Source organism: Lontra canadensis, unplaced genomic scaffold (genome assembly GCF_010015895.1).
Source record: "Lontra canadensis isolate GAN:19392208 unplaced genomic scaffold, GSC_riverotter_1.0 scaffold100, whole genome shotgun sequence".
In the NCBI taxonomy this organism is placed as follows: domain Eukaryota; kingdom Metazoa; phylum Chordata; class Mammalia; order Carnivora; family Mustelidae; genus Lontra; species Lontra canadensis.
In genome coordinates, this window is record NW_022631094.1 from 3,088,809 (window position 1) to 3,111,353 (window position 22,545).

The following is a 22,545-nucleotide window of genomic DNA, read 5'->3' on the forward strand; positions in this document are numbered from 1 at the left end:
CCTTACAGCTAGAAGGAAAATCTCATTCTAACTGCTAAAAATTCTATTCACTAAATCCGCCCCTAGGAAACATTAACTCCTCCAAAGTGACCCGTTTTGACTTATTATTCTATTTAAGGAAACTGTTACATAGCTGAAGCTTTGGAGCTCTCTGAGGCTGAGGATCACCTCCCAAATCATGAGTGCTGTCCACGTTGCAAAAACCATGTTTTGATCATTTTCACTATGTTTTCTTGGGACCCTGGGAGCACAAGCAACAAAGATTTTTTAACTGGCTCACAGAAGATTCCACTTCATTTAGGGGCTAGTGTTGTAACCATATTGGGTTTTGGGTTTGTTTTTTTTTTTTTTAAGACTCCATCCATTTATTTTACAGAGACAGAGGAAGCACACAAGCAGAGGGAGAGGAAGAAGCAGACTCCCTAATATGGGGCTGACCCCAGGACCCCGAGACCATGACCTGAGCTAAAGACAGACGCCCAACCGGCTGAGCCACCCAGGTGCCCCAATTTTGGGTTTCTGAATCATCCTAAAACTGAATGCTCTGAGTCATTCAATTATTTCTTTCATAACATTAAAAATTGAACACCTCCATTTTCAGAGCAAGCAGTTTACTTTTATAGGAATTTTTTGGGTAGTCTCCAAATCCTCAGACAAAGCGACTTATCTGAGAGATCCCAGTCACATTCTGGACTTGTGTGCTCTACTTCTGTGAGCTGACAGGAGCGAGGATCCTACTCAGTATGACCACCTACATTAATTGAGTTTTTATCAAGACACTCCACCCAAAGACATACAAAAAATAGAACTTTGGAATGAAAACCATTTGTTTCTTTCCTTTAAGCTGCTTCCAAAAGCTAGTCTAGTCTTTTCAGAGCCAAGGATTCAGTCCCACGCTATATTTCTTCTAAGACGACCTGTTCAACTCCTGTGTTCTGTGGGAATGGGGACAGCCCTAGAGATGATTCATGGTTTGAATCTGGCCTAAGAGAGTTCAACGGTGGCCGTGATTCTGTGTTTGTTCTATGGTGGGGGAAGTAGTGTGGGGAAATATGGAGGAAGGAGGAAAATCAGGGAGTAATAGCACCATAGACTTCCAGATCTGCTTCTAGGATGATCCCTTTGACAACTTTGAAACAGACTCAGAACCCCAAAGCAGGAGCTCTGTTCCCATCCAGGATAGGCTGATGTGTAACTGACTGATCTGTGACTCATCTCACTTCATTCCGTTCCGTTTCAGCCCAGGCAGCTGCTCCCAGCAGGACTGCATCTTTCCTGGGATCAAGGACTGTGACTATCCACGACAAATGTCTGAGTGTTGGAAGTCTTTAGGTAGCAATTAGGAAAACAATTATTTCTGATATTAAAGAAATCATGTTTGGAGATCCTGAACAGATTTCGGCATTTAATACACTTTGAGCTTCTCTTCCCTTTATTCATTCCTTTATTAATTCATTCATTTAGCACAATATTTATCAAGATCTTCATGCATACAGAGCAGTCATTAAGAAGCTCAGAGATTACAAGAGCTACATGTACTCTGTTCATAGGCACCGCAGGTATTGTATAGTGTGACGGACCCACATTTTAGGACGAGTTTTGAAAACGACACTCTCTGAATTTGAAGTTCATTGAAACAAAACATAAAGTACAGAAGATTATGTATCCACAGAAGATACTCAACTTGGATGATACAAATGTATCTGTGCCTCCTGACAGATCAGCGATCACTGTATTTTATGACTTGGGGAAACACCTTATGAGGTTATGTTGTAATGCTGTTACAAGAGAAACATTAGTGTCTGGGGAAAAAAGATTGGGGAAAAAAAGTACTGCCCAGTGTGTCTCGAGTATTGTCCAGGGAATAGGAAATAACCAATACTCATCATCTAGAAGGAGATACCTCCGGAGAGAAGGCTAATAACATTTGCATAGCACTTTGGTTTACAAAGTCCCTCCCTGGACATTAGCTCTTTCAACGTTCTGGGCTGCTGCATAAACTCAGGGTCATTGTCATTCCAGAGGAAATAGAGTCTGGGAAGCTAAGTGACTTCCATGTCCCACTGCCAGGGAGGACTGAGTGATCTGATTTGAAAGTGAGCGTACTTTCCTTAGCTGTCTAATACCAGTAGAAAACCCACCACGCTGAGTTTAGGGGGCCCAAAGAGCTTCTCGGCAACAGTCACTTTCCTTTATCTGTCTTTTTTTCTTTTAATTACAAAATGTAATTGACATACAATGTTATATTAGTTTCAGGTGTACAGCATGTTGATCTGACAATTCTACGCATTACTCAGTGCTCACCATGATAAATCTAGTCTTTATCCGGCACCACATGACATTATTACATTATTATCAATTGTTCTCCCTCCACTGTATGTTTCAACTCTGTGACTTACTTATTTCATAACTGGAGGTTTGTACCTCTTAATGTCCTGCACCTATTTTACCCATCCCCCATTCCCCCTTCCTTCTGGCAACCACCAGTTCTCTGTATTTAAGAACTGTTTCTGCTTTTCTGTTTGCATTTGCTTAGTTTTTTGGATTCTACATTTAAGTGAAATCATATAGTACTTACCTTTCTCTGCCTTAAAAACGAATGAGATCTTGCCATTTGTGACAAATGGATGGACCTAGAGGGTATCATCAAGTCATCTTTTGATCAGTAATTTGACCTCTGGGAAGAGGCATATCTCCGGAAGATAATTGTTGCACTCAGGACGAGCTTCATGGATGTGCGACCTGTGGAGCTCTATTGGGTACTCTGTGCCAGCTCTCTCTCTTGGTTTAAAGCTTTCCTGTCACTGTCTCGAAATTTTAAATAATTTTTGAACAAGTGGCCCAGTATTTTCTCTCTTTCTTCCAAGATTTTATTTATTTATTTAAGAGAGAGACAGAGAGAGTGAGAGAGAGCACAAGTAGGGTGATGGAGAAGCAGACTCCCTGCTGAGCAAGGAGCCTGATGCGGGATTCATCCTGGGACTCCAGAATCATGACCTGAGCAGAAGGCAGACTGAGCCACCCAGGCGCCCCGGTCCAGTATTTTCATTTTTCACTAGGCTTTGCAAATTCTGTAGCTGGTACTGATGGCACGGATGATGGCTACCAGCCCGGCAAGGGTGTCTGCGGGTGTCCCAATGCCTTGGGAGTTTAAAGGGCGTATGGAATTTGGAAATGAAGACAGGAGAGGATGTGGAAGACAGTCTTGCTGGGGGGAAAACTTCAGGAAAGGAAGAGTTCTGGAGAATATAAGGCATGCTCTCAGGAGTAACACTATCTTGCAAGCTTACTCCCTTTGGCTCGTACCAATTACCAGCAGGTCTGTATGCTTATTCCTTCCACGTCTCCAAAGGAGCCATAACTGATCCTTGGCCAACTGGCCAATGTGGTCCCTGGGATCTTTTTTATGTTAATGATTGATAATTTTGTTGTATACATTTGGAGCCATGGACCATGCTGTGCTGGTTTGTCAAGTTGTGTCTCGAAAATCTCAAGAATGATGATGAGTCTTGCTTTTGGTTGCCATGGCTGGTTGTGTAGTAGATTTTACCTACGTGACTGCCCCCGGTAAAGGCCTTGGATTCTGACACTCGGATGGACTCCCCTAGGCAGAGACATTCCACCTATGCCCCAGATAGATCTGCCAGAGAGAATGTGCTCCTGTATGTTCTCAGATGGAGAAGGACATTGGAAGCTTGTGCTGAACCTCTTGGGACTCGCCTGATGCACATCTATTTCCTTCTGCTTTTGCTCAGGATACTTTGCTGTAATACATTTTGGCCCTAAGTATAACCTGCCATTGAGTCTTGTGAGTTCTTTTGGCAAATCACCAGACAAAATAGTCTTACACAAACCTCAAACATAAGCCCCAAATGTGTTATTTTCTGCTTTTTTAGTAATCAGAATTATGTGCTTTTGTGCAATATCCTCATTTAATACTAAAAACAAATAATGACAGTATTTTAATGATAAACTCTAGTCCAAATAAAGGCTGAAAATTGTTCCTTTTACTGAAATTTGGAGAATCTCTTTGGATTTGAAATGACTAAAAAAAAGAAAAGAACAGAAAAGAAAAACAACAAAACAACAACAACAACAACAACAAAAATCCCCTTGTATGATCCAGATGCCTTTCACCATTTGGAGAGGATCTTTCATTTTGGAGACAAGTGCACTTGCTAAAATAGACTTGGAACAGCTCACGGAGCACATGCCTTTGTGTCCTCTTGGATTGATTACTGCCATTCTTTCTTCTCCAACATTCCAGAGGTACTAACTCATAGATTACAAGTGTTTCAAAACTCTATCACATGCATCCCTGCCAACCATAGCTCCATTTTTATATCTTTGCAAAAACTTAGCCTGTAATGAGGTCTCCGGTTTATTTTATTATGCATTTAGCTAAAAAAAAACTAGAGTTAAATTTCCTTTACGTAGCATTTGCCTGTCTACGTACTTAGCTCTTACAGTATTGGTTAAGACTCATACAATGAAAAAATTTAAATGCATATTTAGAAAATGTCAGAAAATTTTATTTTCTATATCTTTAAAGATAATTTCTTTCATTCTCTCTCTCCTGGCCATTGAGGATGATTTTGTTTCTATTATTCATATGGTTATTTACCATTTAAAAACTGCTAACTAAAATATTTTATTGAATATTAAAATATAGTTATATACATAGTCATAGTCTTGATTTGCAGATAATCTGTTTTTTAATCAGTTGACTATAATGACAAATTTCTGTAAACGAAATATGACCTTCATACATTTATCATCACAACTGAAGTTTTTGTTCTTTTACTCAATCTTTCAACCAGCCTGGGGTCACGCATAATGAGAGATAAAGGAAATTGTCACTGTCATGTAGTCATTCACTGGAGATACTGAAGTTCAGGATGAAGTTCTTCCTGTCACCTCAAAGCTCAAAAATCTTCAGAGGTTATCAATTTTTAACCAAATCAAGTTTAAATTTTGCAATGCTTTTTTTTTTTTTTTAATGCTTTTCAATATCGTTTGTTGTCTGGCCCCATCCAACTACTTGACCCAATTACTTACCATTTCCTGACTTGGGCATTTTTTAGCTCCTCATGATGTGTAGAACGAATGCTGGGTACATAGCAAGTGTTTAATAAATGCACGCTCACTGATGGATTTTTAAAGATAAGAACAAGATGTGCAGACTATCATCATTAACATGAAACCTGGAGGCCATTATAAAATATGCTTGTAAGAATAATTGCAAAAATTTAACTTTGACTAAATATTTGATTTTGAGAGATTATTGTTACTATTTTTAGGTGTGATAATGGTATTGTATAGTATCTATTTTATTTATTTATTTTAAAGATTTTATTTATTCGAGAGAGAGAGAGAGCATGAGCAGGGGGAGGAGAGAGGGAGAGAGAGAAGCAGGCTCCCTGCTGAGCAGAAAGCCCAACTCAGGGCTCTATCCCAGGACCCTGAGATCATGACCTGAGCCAAAGGCAAATGTTTAACTGACGGAACCACCCAGGTGACCCAGTGGTATTGTATTTACATTATTTTTTATAAATATTTATTTATTTATCTGAGAGAGCAAGAGCGGAGGGGCAGAGGCAGAGGGTGAGGGAGAAAATCTTAAGCAGATGCAGGCCTCGATCTCCCAACCATGAGATTACAGCATGAGCTGAAACCAAGAGTTGGGAGTCCCAACTGACTGGCCCCGTATTATATTTATGTTAAAAGAAATCTCTGGGGGCACCTGGGTGGCTCAGTCAGTTAAACATCTGCCTTCTGCTCAGGTCATGATCTCAGGGTCCTGGGATCGAGTCCCAAATTGGGCTCCCTGCTCATCGGAAAGCCTGATTCTCTCTCTGCCTCCCACTCATGCTCTCTCTCTCAAATAAATAAATTAATTAAAAAGTCTTAAAAAAATCTCTGTGTTTGGATTGAATTATGTCCCCCCAAATCCGTATGTTGAAACCCTAACTTCTGTGAGACTGCACTTGGAGGTGGAGCCTCTAAGGAGGTAATTAGGATTCAGTGAGGTCATAGGATGGGGTCCTAATCCAATAGGACTGGTGTCTCTATAAGAAGAAGAGACACAGGAGTGCACCACAGGAGAAAGTCATGCGAGGACACAGTGAGAAGCCAGCTGTCTGCCAGTCAGGAAAAGGTCTCACTGGAAACCAGCCAGCCAGCATCCTAATCTTGGACTTCCAGCCTCCAGGACAAGGAGAAAATAATTTCTGTGGTTTAAGCCACCTAGTCCTGTAAGCACACTGTATGACAGCTTGAGCAGACTTGTTTTTAAGATCTATATCCATCTATCAATCAATTGATCAACCTGCCATCTATCTAGTGATGTGATGTCTAGAATCTGCTTCAGAATAATTTTTGGAGCAGATGGTGGTCTAGATGAAATGCTGACCACTCTTGGACCTGAGTGCTTGGCAGTTAATTACACTGTTTTTTCTACTTATGTTTATCCTTGGAAGTTTTCATTTGAAATGCTTTTAAATTTTAGCACAAATGAAAAACTAAACACAACAGCTTGTGGCCGAGGAGAGGCTGCAGTGGTGGCCAGGCCTACGGCATATGGCAGAGGGCGGGGCGGGGGGGTGGGTGGGTGGGGGGTTGGGCTGGAAAGACCTGGGGGATTTGTGGCTTCGGGAACTTGATTACTTCCCTAACTCTAGGAGCTCCTTTTCTCAGTAATTCTCCAGCATATCTGTGTATAGGCCTTTCTCCTCATTCTATCCTGCCAACCAATTATGAGACAGAATGGAACCGGCCTCCATACTTGAGAAATCGGTCGAAAAACCATTTCACAAACAAACAAACAAACAAACAAAACCAAAAACAAAACTTTGCTCTGCTCTGTCATTCATGCGTGAAGTTCCCTGAGCTACAGTCTTGGACACCAATTAATGGGCTGCCCTCAGTAAAAATCACACACACCGGGGACTTGAGTGGCTCAGTTGGCTAAGTGACTGCGTTCAGCTCAGGTCATGACCCTGGAGTCCTGGGATCGAGTCCCACATTGGGCTCCCTCCTAGGCAGGGAATCAGCTTCTTCTGCTGACCTCTCTTTTCGCAAGCTCTCTCTCACAAATAAATAAATAAATAAAACTCTTAAAAAAAAAAAAATCACACACACCTATACAGGCACCATTACACACGACATAACGTGGCTTCTACCCTTTGGGGCCCAAATATAATCCTGGCACAAGGGTATAGTTGATTGCTCCACTTCTGGGCAGGCGAACACCCCTTCCTTGGGATTCTTTCTACCTCTGAGTGTTGAGCTTCCCCAACTTGTTAGGAGCCAAGCATCCCCCCCTATACACACACGCACGCACGCACGCACGCGCACACGCACACATATACAGCTGCTTCCATGCTCACCAGAGGGGGATGGGAGACTCTACAGTCCCTCTTGCCACCCTGCTGTCGGCCAAACCACTCTTCCAGCCTCACCACGTCACAGCTGAAGGCTTGCCTACCACATCATCCCAGCCGAAGAATGGGTTTCCAGGTGGCTTTTATCTCACCTGTCTGTATGTTCTAATATTTTCTTTAATGAGCATATATTTATCAGGAGATAAAAAGTCAGGGTTAAACAAATCTGAAGCAAATAAACACACATAAAAGTCACAGGGTTTGATGGCCTTGAGCAGGTGCAATGAGACGCCAAGGTGGGGTTCCCTGGCAGAATTGGACAACCAGAGAAAAATGTTTATGAAATACGTTAGGAAGCCAACAAAGGCAAATGTCACCCATGTGATATTGCTGGGCCAGGTATGGACAAATGACTTCACTACTATTTATAGATCACGTGGTAAGATGTTTACAAAGGAAACCCTATATTAATAAAGACAACTCATGTGACGTTTGCGCTCTTTTAAGCTATAATTCCCTTAGAAATAGTTAAGATAAGGGGCACCTGGATGGCTCAGTTGTTAAGTGTCCACCTTCGGCTCAGGTCATGATCCTGGGGTTCTGGGATCAAACCCTGCATCGGGCTTCCTGCTTGGGAGGAAGCCTGCTTCTCCCTCTTCCACTCCCCCTGCTTATGTTCCCTCTCTCGCTGTATCTCTCTCTGTAAAATAAACAAATAAAATCTTTAAAAAATAAAGCAATAGTTAAGATGATTTTGACGTAAAATGATCACTCCAACAGAAAGTTCTTTTTCTTGTTCCTTTTTCCCCACTAAGGTGACGACCCATAATGAAGTTCAAAGTCGTTCACATCCATCAATGTAGTTTTCTTGGGCAGATCTTAATAAGAAAACAAGAGGTTTCCAGAAATAGTGTGAAGTACTCTCGAGCTATGCTTGGTAAGCAAAGGTCTCTATAAAACTTCCCTTTATAAATAAGTTATAACTACATAGAAAACAAAATTGCCTGTTAATGAAAGAGAATACAAAGTCCCAACTAACGATGGTATCAAATTCATATTCTGGACTGCTTCTTGCCCAAAGCAAAAATAAAACAAAGGATAAAAATTCAAGAAACTTCCTCAGGCAACTTTACACATGGAATCTCTTTCAAGTCAAGTTTTCAAGTTTCATTTTTTTAAAAAATAGAATCTTGCCCTGCCTTTTTTTTAAAGCATTCTTTTATTTCTAAACCTAGTGTTTTGGCATTTAAGTTCAGTCCCATGGACCATGAAAGAGAGTGGAGGCCCAGAATTTGTTATCAAGTGGATCAGGAAACTGCTCCTTTTTGTTCTTTTTCTAAATAGCTGAGGATTGTGAGTCAACCAAACTGAAAAAAAAATAAATAAATAAATAAATAAAACACAACACTCCACCAAATTAAAACATAAAGTTTCTTTCACAACCAGTTTGTTTATATTGTGCTTACGTACTCCCTTCAACATGCCATAACATTGAAAGTTCTGTCTTAGGGATAAAATGTGGTTTAACTTGAGTTGTTTGACATGGAACAACACAGAATGTTCCAGGCATTCGTTGTCAGGAGCAAAGAGGTAAATTTTGTTCTCACCACAGCAGCTCCACACCCCCCTTTCAAGGTGAGACATTCAGTGTTCTGGACCCCTGGGAACCAACAGTACTGAGCCCAAGGCTATGGTGTGCACCACAGGGGCAAAGGGAGCCCTTGCAGCACAATGGCTTTGGGTGGGAAACTACTGGTCTCCGCCTTCAGTACAGGAAACAATGGTGACTACAGCTCAAAGCAGAAGGTAGCACACCCAGGGAGTCCTTGCACGGGACGAGAGACGTGGACTATATAGGGCTGTCCTTGTTCATTAATCCTTTAAGCTTGCGGGAGACAGGTCTGCCCCTCTTGGAAGGCTGGTCTCTGGGTAGGAGTGTGTGGAAAGTTGCACAATAAAAAGAGGACAGAATACCGAAGTTTGTAGTGATGCAAAAGCACAGATGATGACGGGATTTGGAAGGCAAAGGTTGGAGCTCCATTGTCTTATCCTTTCTTACTAGAAACCCACAGACAGAAAAAAAAATTCTTTGAAGTCTGACAAAGAGGGAGGTGGCTCTTGATCAAGCTGGGATCAAACTGTGCCTTGAAGTCATCAAGCTGGGGGCCAGAAGAGGACTTTGAAGGGTACAACTTGGTGTGTAGATAGTTAACATGATGGAGAACATTGAAAAGAAGACAAAACACTACCGCGTCTATGCAGTGTCACATGAAGTCATTATTTCATTTCTTTTTCTACCTAGGAATATGGACTTACATGTCATTATAATGGGGGATGGAAGTAGAAAAATGTTCACCTGTTAGTCCAGCAGGCTAACCTGTAGCCTACATACCTTTCATACGTTATCAAAGAGGAGCTGGTTGTTACCTTCTTAGAGGGTCTCATGACAGCCTGTAAATCTCACCAATTATTGAACTGAATGATAAGCACCAGAGAAGTCTTGCGAAAGTAGTTTTACAAGTAGAAATTTGAAGAAGACATTTATGATCTAATATTCCCCACACATCCCCTTCCCCTTGGGCACGAAGCATGTGACCACCAGCTTCAGACAGCAAAGTGCAGCTCTTTCTGCCCACGGGTCCTGTCCCGTGCTACTTTAGTAAACTTAAATCTCAAAAATTCTTCCTCCCTCCCTCCCTCCCTTCCTTCCTATGTTATTTTTGTTTGAGTAATACCTACACCCAATGTGGGGTTCCCATTTACAATCCCAAGATCAAGAGTCACGTGTTCGACCCATTGAACCAGCCAGGATTCAAGAACTCTTTTTTGACCATCGCACTCAAGGATCCTGAAACAATCATAGCTGCCTCCTTTAATTTAAAACAAGGATGTGGGCACAAACTCTTGTGGCAACCCCTTGCCCTGTCAATGTCCTGATAATTTGTATGAGATGCCCCGCGATGTTTGGTAGTCTACTTGGTGAGGAACTGACCTTCTGGGTCAGATATTCTAGTTTGGTTCAGGCTTGTACATACTTAATAAACCCCTAGTAGGTGGTGAGGCTGGCTGTGGAGAGAAATCTAGAAGTCAGGTTGGAAACTGAGGGTTTTAGAGGGGAGGGGGCTGGGGAGGATGGGTGAGCCTGGTGGTGGGTATTAAGGAGGGCACGGATTGCATGGAGCACTGGGTGTGGTGCATAAACAATGAATCTTGGAACACTGAAAAAAATAATAAAATAAAATAAATAAAATAAAATAGGTTGTGATTAAGGTGGGATTCAGGGCCTGGGGAAGGGAAGGAAGGACCCAGATCTGCACCCAGCAGGGACAAGACGGTGCTGCCAGCCTTTCAGAGGCTGGATGGCTCCTTCCTGAGACCCACAATCATTTTCTCTCTTTGGGCTCTGTGAGATACTCTAGTGTCCTTGAATAACCTCCTCTTTTTGCTTTAGCTAGACTAAGTCAGGGACCTATGGATAGTTCCATTCCAACCAAAAGAATCCTGACTAAACCAATACCATTGTTTTTTCTCATTAACAATCTCTTCGGGGCACCTGGGTGCCTCAGTCGGTTAAACGTCTGTGTTGGGCTCAGGTCACGATCTCGGAGTCCTGGGACTGAGCCCTGCTTCGTGCCCCCTGCTCAGTAGGGAGTCTGCTTCTCCCTCTGCCTCTCCACCCCACTCGTGTTCTCTCTGGTTCACTCTGTTTCCTCTCTCTCAAATAAATAAATAAATAAATTAATTAATTAATCTTTAAAAGCAAAACAAAACAAAAAGAACCATACTATCTTCTGAACTACTTTATTACTCCCCTCCTCCCTCTTCTCCTCCCCATCCCTCAGGCATTCTCAACAAAGGCTGTGTCTCCAGGACACTTGAGACAAAGGTCTATTCATGAGTTTAGTGGAAAAGGCCCCTACTGAGGCATTTGCATGAGTAAAGAAAATAATTATATGAATTTTTAACATTTCAAATCTGTCTGTGTTGCTAGTAGCACAATCTTGGTGGTGTCTCTTAGTTCTCAAACTTGAAGAATTTAAGAACACACCTCGATATCCTCACCTCTCAGCTATTGTATATTTCAACATCTGTCATTTTCAACCTGTTCCCACTGTAGCAGTGAGTTTTTAAAAGTTTTAAGCGATCTTAGTTTTTTCTCTTTTATTCTTTATGGTTTTATGGTTTTATTATGGTTTTATTATTTATCAAGGCCACACTCTGGTTTCTTATTCCTCAATTCTTATATCTCCCAAGGCCTTGACTATTTGCTTTTTTTTTTTTTTTAAGATTTTATTTATTTATTTGACAGAAATCACAAGTAGGCAGAAAGGAAGGCAGAGAGAGGAAGGGAAGCAGGCTCCCTGCTGAGCAGAGAGCCCGATGAAGGGCTTGATCCCAGGACCCTGAGATCATGATCTGAGCCAAAGGCAGAGGCTTAACCCACTGAGTCACCCAGGTGCCCAACTATTTGTTTTTATTTGCTGCTGAAGAGAAGCAGAATATGCTACACCAAAATACGCCATTTGGGCATACCGATTGTTTTGAATTAAAGTTGCTTAAGAGGGGCGCCTGGGTGGCTCAGTGGGTTAAGCCTCTGCCTTCGGCTCAGGTCAGGATCTCAGGGTCCTGGGATCAAGCCCAGCGTCAGCCTGATCCCTCTGCTCGGCGGGGAGCCTGCTTCCCCCTCTTTCTCTGCCTGCCTCTCTGCCTACTTGTGATCTCTGTCTGTCAAATAAATAAATAAAATCTTAAAAAAAAAAAGTTGCTTAAGAAACAACGGGGGTAAGAAGGACACTCTAACCCTCTTTTGTCCCCCAAGAAGCAGGAAATAAATCTTTCATGTGAAAGGTACCTCCCTGATCCAGGAGGAGAGAAGGAATCCTTGTCATCAGAGAATGAGAATTCAGGGCCAAGAAGGCTGTGTAAACAAATCTTGCTACTTTTTCACTAACTACTTCCCCAAGCACAAATGCCTTTGTCTTGTGGATTCCTCACAAATGCATTGTTTCTTTGTTTAGATGGTAAGAGCTGCCTGCTTTGGTCACTTCTTTGAATCTCATATTTTTGTGGGGTTCCCATACATATGACATTACATTTGTTTTTCTCCTGCTAATCTGTCTTGTGTCAGTTTAATTATTACATGCTTTTGTAAATATGCTTTGTTAAGAATGCACCTCACAATGGGAAGACACGACTCCCAACATGCTGTAGAAAACCACCAGAGGTTCCGCCCAATCTTTTTCCCAGGCTGATGGGCAAAGCAGGATCATTACCTAAACATGGCCAAAACATTATCCAGCACTTTCTTTGAAAGGCAATTAATAAAATAAAAGGAACATGCAGTTTCAAACCTTACCCAGAAGTGCTTGGTTGAGATCCTGGTGACCCAACTCTGCCTGCTTCATATCCAATCACCAGCTCCTAGACCCCCACATTACTCCTGAGTGTATGATCCGTATAGATATATGTCTCTTTCTCCTAAGCAGATGTTCTGCTGTGGGTCCAGGTACCAGCAAGAAGCTCACGCCAGCCTGCCCACACTGAGTAGGCGCACATTAGTATAAGCTTCGTTGAGGGCTGTTTCAGGCTCTCACCTTGGTGGCCTCATGGGCCCAGACTGCTTTTGCCTACATGAACTCTCCTTGCAAACCGGATTCTTAGCCTCTGATTCTCCTGCGACACTCAAGATATTGGCCTGGTTTTCCGTGGTTGCTTTGCAGCCGTCAGCCTTACATGTTGAATCCCCATGGAGATTTCTTTTTTCCTTCTCCTTCTTGTGGTCAACCACCCCTAGCTTTTCTATGTGTTTGGTGGGTGGTTTTCAGTCACTTATGTTCCTTCTATGCTCGTTGATTCATATATGAAGGTCATCTCCCCAGATAACATTCTAAATTGCCTGTGCGAAGGAAACCTCTGTGTGTTCTTTGTACCTTTCTATGACGTCTTGCACAGGGCTGGGTACAGTTGAGGACCAATTAAGAGAACACGACTTTCCAGTGGAAGAAGTTGTGGGATAGACAAAGGAATACAGAAAAACTTTCTAATTGTAAAAAAACAAAACAAAACAAAACAAAACAAAAAAAAACCAGAGATAGCTAGTAAGGGAAGATAGGGGAGGGGGAAGACAATGACAGTAAGAGAAAAGAGGAAAAATACTCCTTTGTACTTTGACCCACTGGAATCCTTTCTCATGTGAGAGTTAATCTTGAATCTATTAAGTGCTGTGTCATACTAAACAAAATGTCTAAGGTTTGTATGTTTTCTAGTCCATTGTTGAAGGCACTTAATGAAACCCACTTTAATTTCTATGTGAACATTGATTACAAAGGGCCCCCCTCCGCTATTCATTGTGGCAGGAAACTCTGTTTTGCCCTTGAACAAGAACTTAGTCGTTCTAGTCAGCATATGTTCTTCTCAATACACACATTTTGGTAGCCAAGTATGAAGGCATATATTAGATAGTCTCTCAATATATCTCATCCCTGTCACAATTTTTTTCCCCTGTCGTATTTTTTTTAAAAGTACAGTGTGGATATTGAAAATTTTACTCTCATATAAAAGGTAAGCATTACATCCTTAACTCTTATTAAATTCAATTTGATATTTGTTGCAACAAGGGTTTCTCATAAGTATATCTATATACATTATATAATTATATACAATATACAGCTAGAGCTAACATCACCACTCTTTACTTTGCACCTACATGTTGCCTATGATTCCAAATATTCACACGCTAAAAATGCCAAGTGTCAGAAAAAATGCCAACTGTCATTGCTCAAATCAGTAAGGCAATTTGGAGGTGATTGCAATTGATCTCTTACATGTAATATCGAAAGCAGATAAAGGGCACAAGGGGTGGGGGGCTCAGTCAGCTGAGTATCCGACTGTTGGTTTCAGCTGGGCTCATGATCTTAGGGTTGTTGGGTCGAGCCTCGCATGGGACTCTGCACTCAGCTGGGAGTCTGCTCACAGATTTTCTCTCTCTCTCTCTCCCTCTGCCCCTTCCCTGGCTCATGCTCACGCTCATGCTCTCTAAAATAAAGAAATCTTAAAAAAGAAAAAAAAAAAAACAGGCAAGAACATTGACACATTTCTCACGATGATGTAGTGAAAAATGGGGCTGGCTTCCTCTTCATATCAGTGTGAAAACACCAGGCCCTGGCCTCTGTCCAGAATCCAGCTCGGGATTCTGGATCAGGGTCAGGTATTTGTCACTGATATGGGTGTAAGGCCCATCACTATTTATCCAGGATGTGTGACACGTCCCCCTCATCCAAGAAAGCACTTGCAGAAATCAAAGACTATTTGGAACAACCGTGAAGGAAACTAAAGACTTGGGTGTAATTTTCAGCCTAAGCAAACATTATAAGCTCATATTATTTTTCAATATAGTCAGATAAAGATCTTTTTACCTATTTAAGTTCATTCAACTTTCCGTTTTTCTAACTTCAACAACGTTTATTTCTAGGATGTATATGGATAGCAAGGGTAAAGTGCAAGAAAAACAACAAAGAAGTGAAAACTATCCAGTTGAGGCCATCCCTGAATCCATCATTAACGGAATACCTTCTTTCCCAACAGGTCCTAAACAGTTCTAGCTCCAGGTCCGGAGGTAAGAGAAGGAAGCTGATCAGACAGCTCTACCAGGAAGTTCATCTGCAAATAAGAAGTCTATTTTACTAATACTTACATGTACCAGAGCAGAGGCTTTGGCTGTATTTGCTGGGTGTGTCGATGGATGGAGGAGAGCTAGACACCTTTTTTCCTCAGTCTCCATTGTCTTCTCAGATGACATGTATAATATGTAGTCAGGTATAATATGTATAATATGTAGTCCCTGACAAGGCTCCAGCTCATGACTTTGAGCTTCTGAGCAGAAGGGTCTGGAGCCATGCTGTCTGTTACAACAGTCACTAACCACACGTGTTGTTTACACTTCAATTAAAGAAAAGCTTCAGTTTCCAACAGTGACATTTCACACATTCCACAGCCACGTGTGATTGGCGGCTAGTGGCTAATCCACAGTAATCTACATGCTGGAGATCTCCGGCATCACAGGAGGTTAGGGGACTGGGTCCTTGGTACCCGGAGCTTGTGAACCAGCAGCTGCGGCATCAGCCGGGAATGGTTAGAAATGCAGATTCTCGCTTACCTCCAGATCTGCTGAGTCATAATCGGCATTTTACTAAGAAACCCCCTCCAGGTGATTGACGTACCATTCAAATTTGAGTCCATACCAGGAAGGAAACATGCCCCCAACAGGTTCAGAAAAAGGAGAGAACCGTATCCAGGGTGGGCTCAGAGGGTGCAGAGCGACTTCCTACAAGTACTTGTCTTTGCTACAGGGCATTAAAACTAAACAACTAATGTTGCTTCCAGACATAATGTAACAATTCAGGTCTGCACCCATCGTTGATCCCTGCATGCCTTCCTCTTGATGCCCTCGTAACAATAGCCAAATATTTATTAAGCTTTAACTTTGAACCCTGCATTGTTCTAGGTGCTTTGTGTTTTTACACATGAATCTTCACAAACAATCTTCTAGGTAATTTTCTATTGTTAATCTTATTTTACATGTGAGGGTTCTGAGATGTAAAGAATGGAAGTAAGCTGCTGTCACAGGTTGCGGGGAGCTGAAATTGCACCCAGTGGGGCCCAAGCAAGAGAATGTCTTCAGGCCACTGGCCGTTCCTAGAAAGTTAGACTCTGGACGTCGCTTACCAGGTGAGCTCTAAAGCCAGTGGTGTAGGAAGGATCCTTTATTTGTGTTGTGTCCTGGTTCCACTTATCTCCCTAGGAGGCAGCCCCTTTCAGGTCTGCTGGAACCAACTGTGAGGGGCTGTCCTGGCAAGGACACCACGTTTCCTTCCTGTTTGTTTAGCTCATCCTATGGCTCAACCCTCTTTCCCCCAAACCCCAGGAAGAACCGAGGAGAGATAAAGAGCTGCGGTTAAACTCCAGCCAAAATCCTAATGCAACCTGTCCACCCAGGGAGTGCAGGCCCCGCCTAGACCAGCCACAAAAGAATCAGCTGTTTCCTGCCCAACCTAAGTGGTTCTGGGTGAGTCATCACTTTCCCTGCCCCAGCCAGGGCGTGGCTCCCCGATCCCTCACCAGGCGCTCAGTCCCTCCTGTTGGAAAGTCAACTATTTCAGGCTCTCTCCTTCGAATCTCATGAATAAAAAATGCCTGCACTTAAAGTCCCAGAGTGCCCACGTCCAGACCTGAAATTAACTCCATTGGCCTCCGGCAGACCCCAAACTAGCCTCATGCATTAAGCCCAGCAAGAGGATTGGGGGCTTGCCAGGGCCTCGCCTCTCAGATGGCTCAGGCAGCATCAGCCTTGTTTGGTTACTCAGAATGTCCCATTTTGTGACACAATACTGAGAACCACTGCGACATGGCAATAAGGGCACCTTTTCGTTCCTCCTCTCCAGTACTCTACTCCGCTCATTTTAAGTAGTAAATGCTAAATTCTGGAAGGACAGAGGCTGTGTATCTGTACCACCATGGGTGTCAGGCGAAGAACTCTGCGTGCAGTAGGTGCTCAATAGATGTTTATGAAGGGAAAAAATGCAAATGGATGGGGGGCTCCTATGATCACGAAGCAATAGCCAGTGAGAGCAGCGTGATACTTTGCTGTTCTGTAGGACCCTTTTCCAATGAACTTAAAGTATTTTATAAAATTTCAGCTAATAAATACATACCAGTCTCATGGGATAATTGGAAAGGCTCATGTTGAGTGAGGATATAATTTGGCTACCACCAAACTGGGCGGAATAAAATTCAATCTTTCTTAATCTCACCTTGAAGCTCTGTTGTCTGGGAGGACCTAGGATCTAAGAGGAAAAAGGGTATCATAAAGCCAGGGACTTATGTCCATCCGAGGTGGACCCGAGAGAAGCCGCTTGGATTCCCTCTGTGTCTGCAGAATTTCTTAGGGGCCAGATGCAAGGCCATAGGCCGGGCCTCTTGTGTCTATGTGGACGGCTGTGTTTTTCCTTGGGGCCCCTGGAAAGGAAGAAGGACTGGGAAGTGGCCGTGTAATAAACAGATGGAAAATAGGAGGCACCCTGGAGGGGCACGGGCCAGAGCTGGGCTCCATGGGGCTCGTCTCTGTCTGGACACAGCCCTAGAGCAGCAGTGAATGGTTCTACACAAGAACACTTATCTAACAATATTTGCCAACAACTTCACACTCACTGGGAACCGAGAGGAAATATTTTAGGGAGGAGCCCATTACATCATGCTCTCTTTTGCTGTCCTTTAGCACTGAGCGCTGAGCCCTCCAGTGTTGCCCGGCATTCTGCAAACACCCACGTTTGGCTTTCTCCTTCAAGCCAGTGAGATGGAATCAATGGATTCCATTATGTTCAGATAGGACTCTCATCCTCCAACCTCCTCATTAAAGAACCAGTGTTTTTGAGAGGCATTGTGTTTAATGGGTCATTATGTAAAGACTGACTTGCCCAAAACCCTCGTGGAGGAAGCCATTTGCACCAGTGTCTGGGGCATGGGTGTCACCAGCACAGGCTCAGAGGAACCGACAGACAGAGACGACAGAGGACTTTCTGCCTCGGAGGGAAGGCAGCGCTTTGTCTGATGGCTTCCGGCTGACTTGGAACTTTTATTTTATCTTTGTATTAAAAGGATTAAGTATGTAAATGACCAAGGATAATAACAGGAACCACCATCCATAGCATTTGACTTTCTCCAAGTCTTGAGGATGACAGCATTCCCTTCCTTCTTTGACCCCAGGAACAATCCGTCTCCTCCTCTGTGTCCCTATAGAACTTACATCTGGCTGGGTTGAAGGAGAGAATGCCAAATTTCAATCAGAAGTCCTGAGTTTGAATCCTGTCCTATCACTTACTAGCTGTGGGGCCTTGAGCAAAATCTTTATTCTCTGAGCCTTGGTTTACTTGTCTGTAGAACAAAGCTGATCATTAAATCTCTCTCAAAGACTCATTATATGGGATCTCAAGCAAGACATTAGGTTTTCAACAAATACTTGATGAGACAATTAATTACACTGCGTCATAATTAATTTGTCCTAATTCCTCACCTGGAATGTAACCTTCCTGCCATGATGGAACAGGTCTTACTCATCTCTGTATCTCTGACACCTAGCAAGTGCCCAGCCCATCATCGTAGGTGCTGAATAAATGTTACTGAATAAATGAATGAATGAGCCACGTAACTTATGTCACTACTAAGGCAACAAGACTGTCCAGTACGGTCAAGGGCTCAGCTGAGCTGGTGAGAGCTGGACTACCAGGTGTTGGAGTCACTGATTGAGACAACAAGCCAACATGTAAGTAACAGTCAAACCTTTAGTGGTCACCTAGTATGACAAAGAAGCTAGTTCGTGCTGGTTCCTCCTGTTCCTTTTCCCCATGGAACAGAACCAAGCGAGGGTCTGAGGTATCAGCACGGGTGGGGGAATTCTCTCACTACTGAGGGAGCCCTGAGCGGAAGTTTCCCAGAGTTTTATGGACCCAGGGCTGGGCTGGGGATGGGGGAACAAAGGGAAGAGGACTGCAGTGGAAAAGTACTGAATACTAAGTCAGCATAGAGAAGAAGTGTCTTCAGGTTGCCTCCTCCCTTCCGCTAGAAGGAGGGCTTGGCAGAGCCTCCTGAGGAAGGGCTCTGTCAAGGCCTCCCTGATAAAGAGGTCTCCAGATGGAGGTGCCCGGGCTAGGAACGCAGATGGGTATGAGAGCAAGGCTGGCGGGGGACCTGAGTCCTTGACTGTAACCCCCTTCCGTGTGTGTGGGGGGGTCAGCTTCCCTTTGGAGGACCGGCAGGTGAAGCCTTTGTAATCGCGGGTGGTCAGGCCTGAAAATCACACAGAGGTGTTCAGCCAAGAGCTCAACTCTTCATCTAGTATGTTCCATCTGACAGGTAAGGTAGCTTGTCCATGCTCGCTTGGTTTGGTAGATGCAGAGCTGGGATCAGAACAGAGTTCTGATTCTCTCCTGACTGGGTCACACTGCACCAGAAATGGGTACGTGAACCCTTGTAGCCCTTCTTGCGTTTCTGCTTTGGGACATTGGCAGCTCTGGCCAGAAGGAGTTGTAACTTCCAAAGCTAGTTGTGGTAGGCAGAATCTTGACCCCATGACCTTTGGTCTTGGTGTTACACCTATGATTACACTACATTACATAGCAAATGGGAGTTTGGGGGTATAATTAAGGTTATTAATCAGTTGGCCTTCCTGGAAGGAGATAATCCTGGATTATCTTGTGGGCCCAATGTAATTCCACAGGCTTTTAGGACAAGAGGAGGGCTGAAAGCCAGAGAAATGCAGCAGAGGGAGAAGTCAGAGAGATGGGAAGCATGAGAAGGATTTGACGTTTGGGTGCTGGCTTTGAAGGTGGAAAGAGCAGTGGACCAATGAAGTAGGCGGTCTCTGGAAGCTGGGGATGCCCTCCCCCACCCTGCCACCTCCAGAGGACTGCCAGCAAAGACTCAGGGCTGTCAGTCCTGCAAGCGCATGAGAAGGACCTAAATTCTGCCAACCACGTGAATGAGACCGGAAGCAGACTTTTTCCCCCAGAGCCTCCAGAAAAGCCCGGGCCGGCTAGGCCTTTGTTGCAATCTTGGGAGACCCTCAGCAGGGTATCTGGTTAAGCCCATGCGGACACATGACCTATAGAAACTGTGAGATAATAAATGGGTATTTGTGGTCATTCAAGGAAAGAACACACGGGTTCAAAAGCACAGAAGACCCATCTTGTCCACTCTTTCTCATCATCCCCACCGCTACTCCAGAGCTGGTAGCCACTCCCTCGGGCAATAGGTCCCATGATACTCTGTGGAAAATGCTGTTGTCAGGCCCAGACCGAACATTGCTGAGTGTAGTTCAAAGTTCATCATAAGCTTGTGGGTTAGGAAGGCACTGGGACTATTTCTCTGATGCTCAGTAACTTTTTTTTTTAACTATCTTTTTTTTTTTTTTAAGATTTTATTTGTTCGTTTGACTGAGAGAGAGAGAGCACAAGCAGGGGGAATAGCAGATAGAGGGAGATGCAGGCTCCCTACTGAGCAAGGAGCCTGATGTAGGACTTGATCCCAGGCTCCTGGGATCATGACCTGAGCCGAAGGCAGATGCTTAACAACTGAGCCACTCAGGCATCCCTGATGCTCACCTCAGTATCTTTATCTCTTCTGTGTGCCTGTGACATACTCAGTGGTAGGCTTTCAGGTTGAGGAGACACCCTATTAAATCTGAATATCAGATTTAAAAAATAGTAATTTTTTAGTGTTTCCCCAATATGACCCAGCACCTACTTACACTAAAAAATATAAAACATACATATATAGTGATATATACTTTAAAGTCTGGCACCACTATCAGGAGCAGACATTAAAAACGAGTTTTTGAAAGTAAGCGGAACTGACCAAGAAAACAGTAAGTTGTGACCTAAATTTGAGCTGGCTTCCCTTTTCTGGGACCAGTGCCCTTTTGTTCCTGCCACAACCAAATCTGGTATCAGGAAAGGATTTTGTGTCAGAGGCTTACACATCAGTGGGAATTTTTGTCTGTATCTCCAAACCTCTGTTCTGATGTGGAATGAAAGACCTTGCTTTCTGTCAAAAGGAAGGTTGGGTTTCGACTGAGCAGGTGGGATGATAGACCTCAGTCTGAGCTCCTTCCTGAGGCAGGAGGAAAGAGACAAGACATCTGTCTTTAGATCCTGGCTTTGCTGTTCTCTGCTTTGTGATTTGGAGTAAGTGAGTATTTCTCAATATCTTTGTCCTCACCTAGAGTACTTCTGCCTGTAGGGTGATTATGAAGGTTGAATTAGCCCATGCACATGAAGTCTGTAGTTGTTGTTGTGTGTATGATTTATCCTTCTCTCCCTGAGCTCTGACCTAGTAGCCATAGGTCTATTCTGTATACGGGCAAAGATGACCACGTCAATCTAAAGCCACCTCCGGCCATCTAAATGCCAGCATGTGTAGGGTTCAAGACCTGAAGGCTGATAATACAGCCATACAAACCATTTATTGAACACGTACTATAATGAAGTTTGAATAGACTTAGAGAGGACATATTATGTGTTAATGATGGTTCTGGATGATTTATGCATATTAATTCACTACACGCCCACAACAGCCTTATAAGGAGACACTATTTTTATCATTTGCACCCCATTTAGGGTGAGGAAATGGAAGGACTGACAGACAGCAAGGTCATATAACTTGTTCTAGTTCGCCGGGCTAGTCAGTGATAGTAATAGATTTTTGACCCGCGTGATTCGGTCCAGAGTCCCCACCATTAAATACCTCACTCTGCTGCTTCCTGTGTGCCTCGTCTCTAATCTTTGTCCTTATCTCATTTAATCCTCACAACAAACCTATGAAGGAGGGATTTCTTTTCTGCTTTGTGTTTTAAGAATTTATTTAAATTCAAGTTAATTACCATATAGTGTATTATTAGTTTCAGGGGTAGAATTTAGTGATTCATCATTTGCATATAACACCCAGGGCTCATTCCATGAAATGCCCTCCTTAAGGCCCAATCACTCACCCCAATCCCTTCCCTACCCCCCTGCCCCCCGCCAGCAACCCTCAGTTCAATCCCTATAGTTAAGACTCTCTTAGGGTTTACCTTGAAGGAGGATTTCTATAATCTTTCCCATTTTGCAGTTTGACCAGCACCTAGTAGGTGGCAGAGTCCATCTCTGAGAACCAACACCAGCCATCAGAAAGGATGAATACCCAAATTTTGTATCAACATGGATGGGACTGGAGGAGATTATGCTGAGTGAAGTAAATCAAGCATAGAGAGTCAATTATCATATGGTTTCACTCACTTGTGGAGCATAAGGAATAGCACAGAGGACTTAAAAGGAAAGGAAAAGTGAAGGGGGGGATTCGGAGGGGGAGATGAACCATGAGAGACTATGAATTCTAAGAAAAAAACGGAGGATTTTAGAGGGGAAGAGGGTGGGGGGATGGGTTGGCCCAGTGATGGGTATTAAGGAGGGCATGGATTGCCTGGAGTACTGGGTGTTATACACAAACAATGAATCTTGGAACACTACACCAAAAACTAATGGTGTATTATATGGTGACTAACGTGACACAATTAAAAAAAAAAATAAAAGAAAAATTCTAATAAAGAAAGCTGACAGAAAAAAAAAAAAAAAAG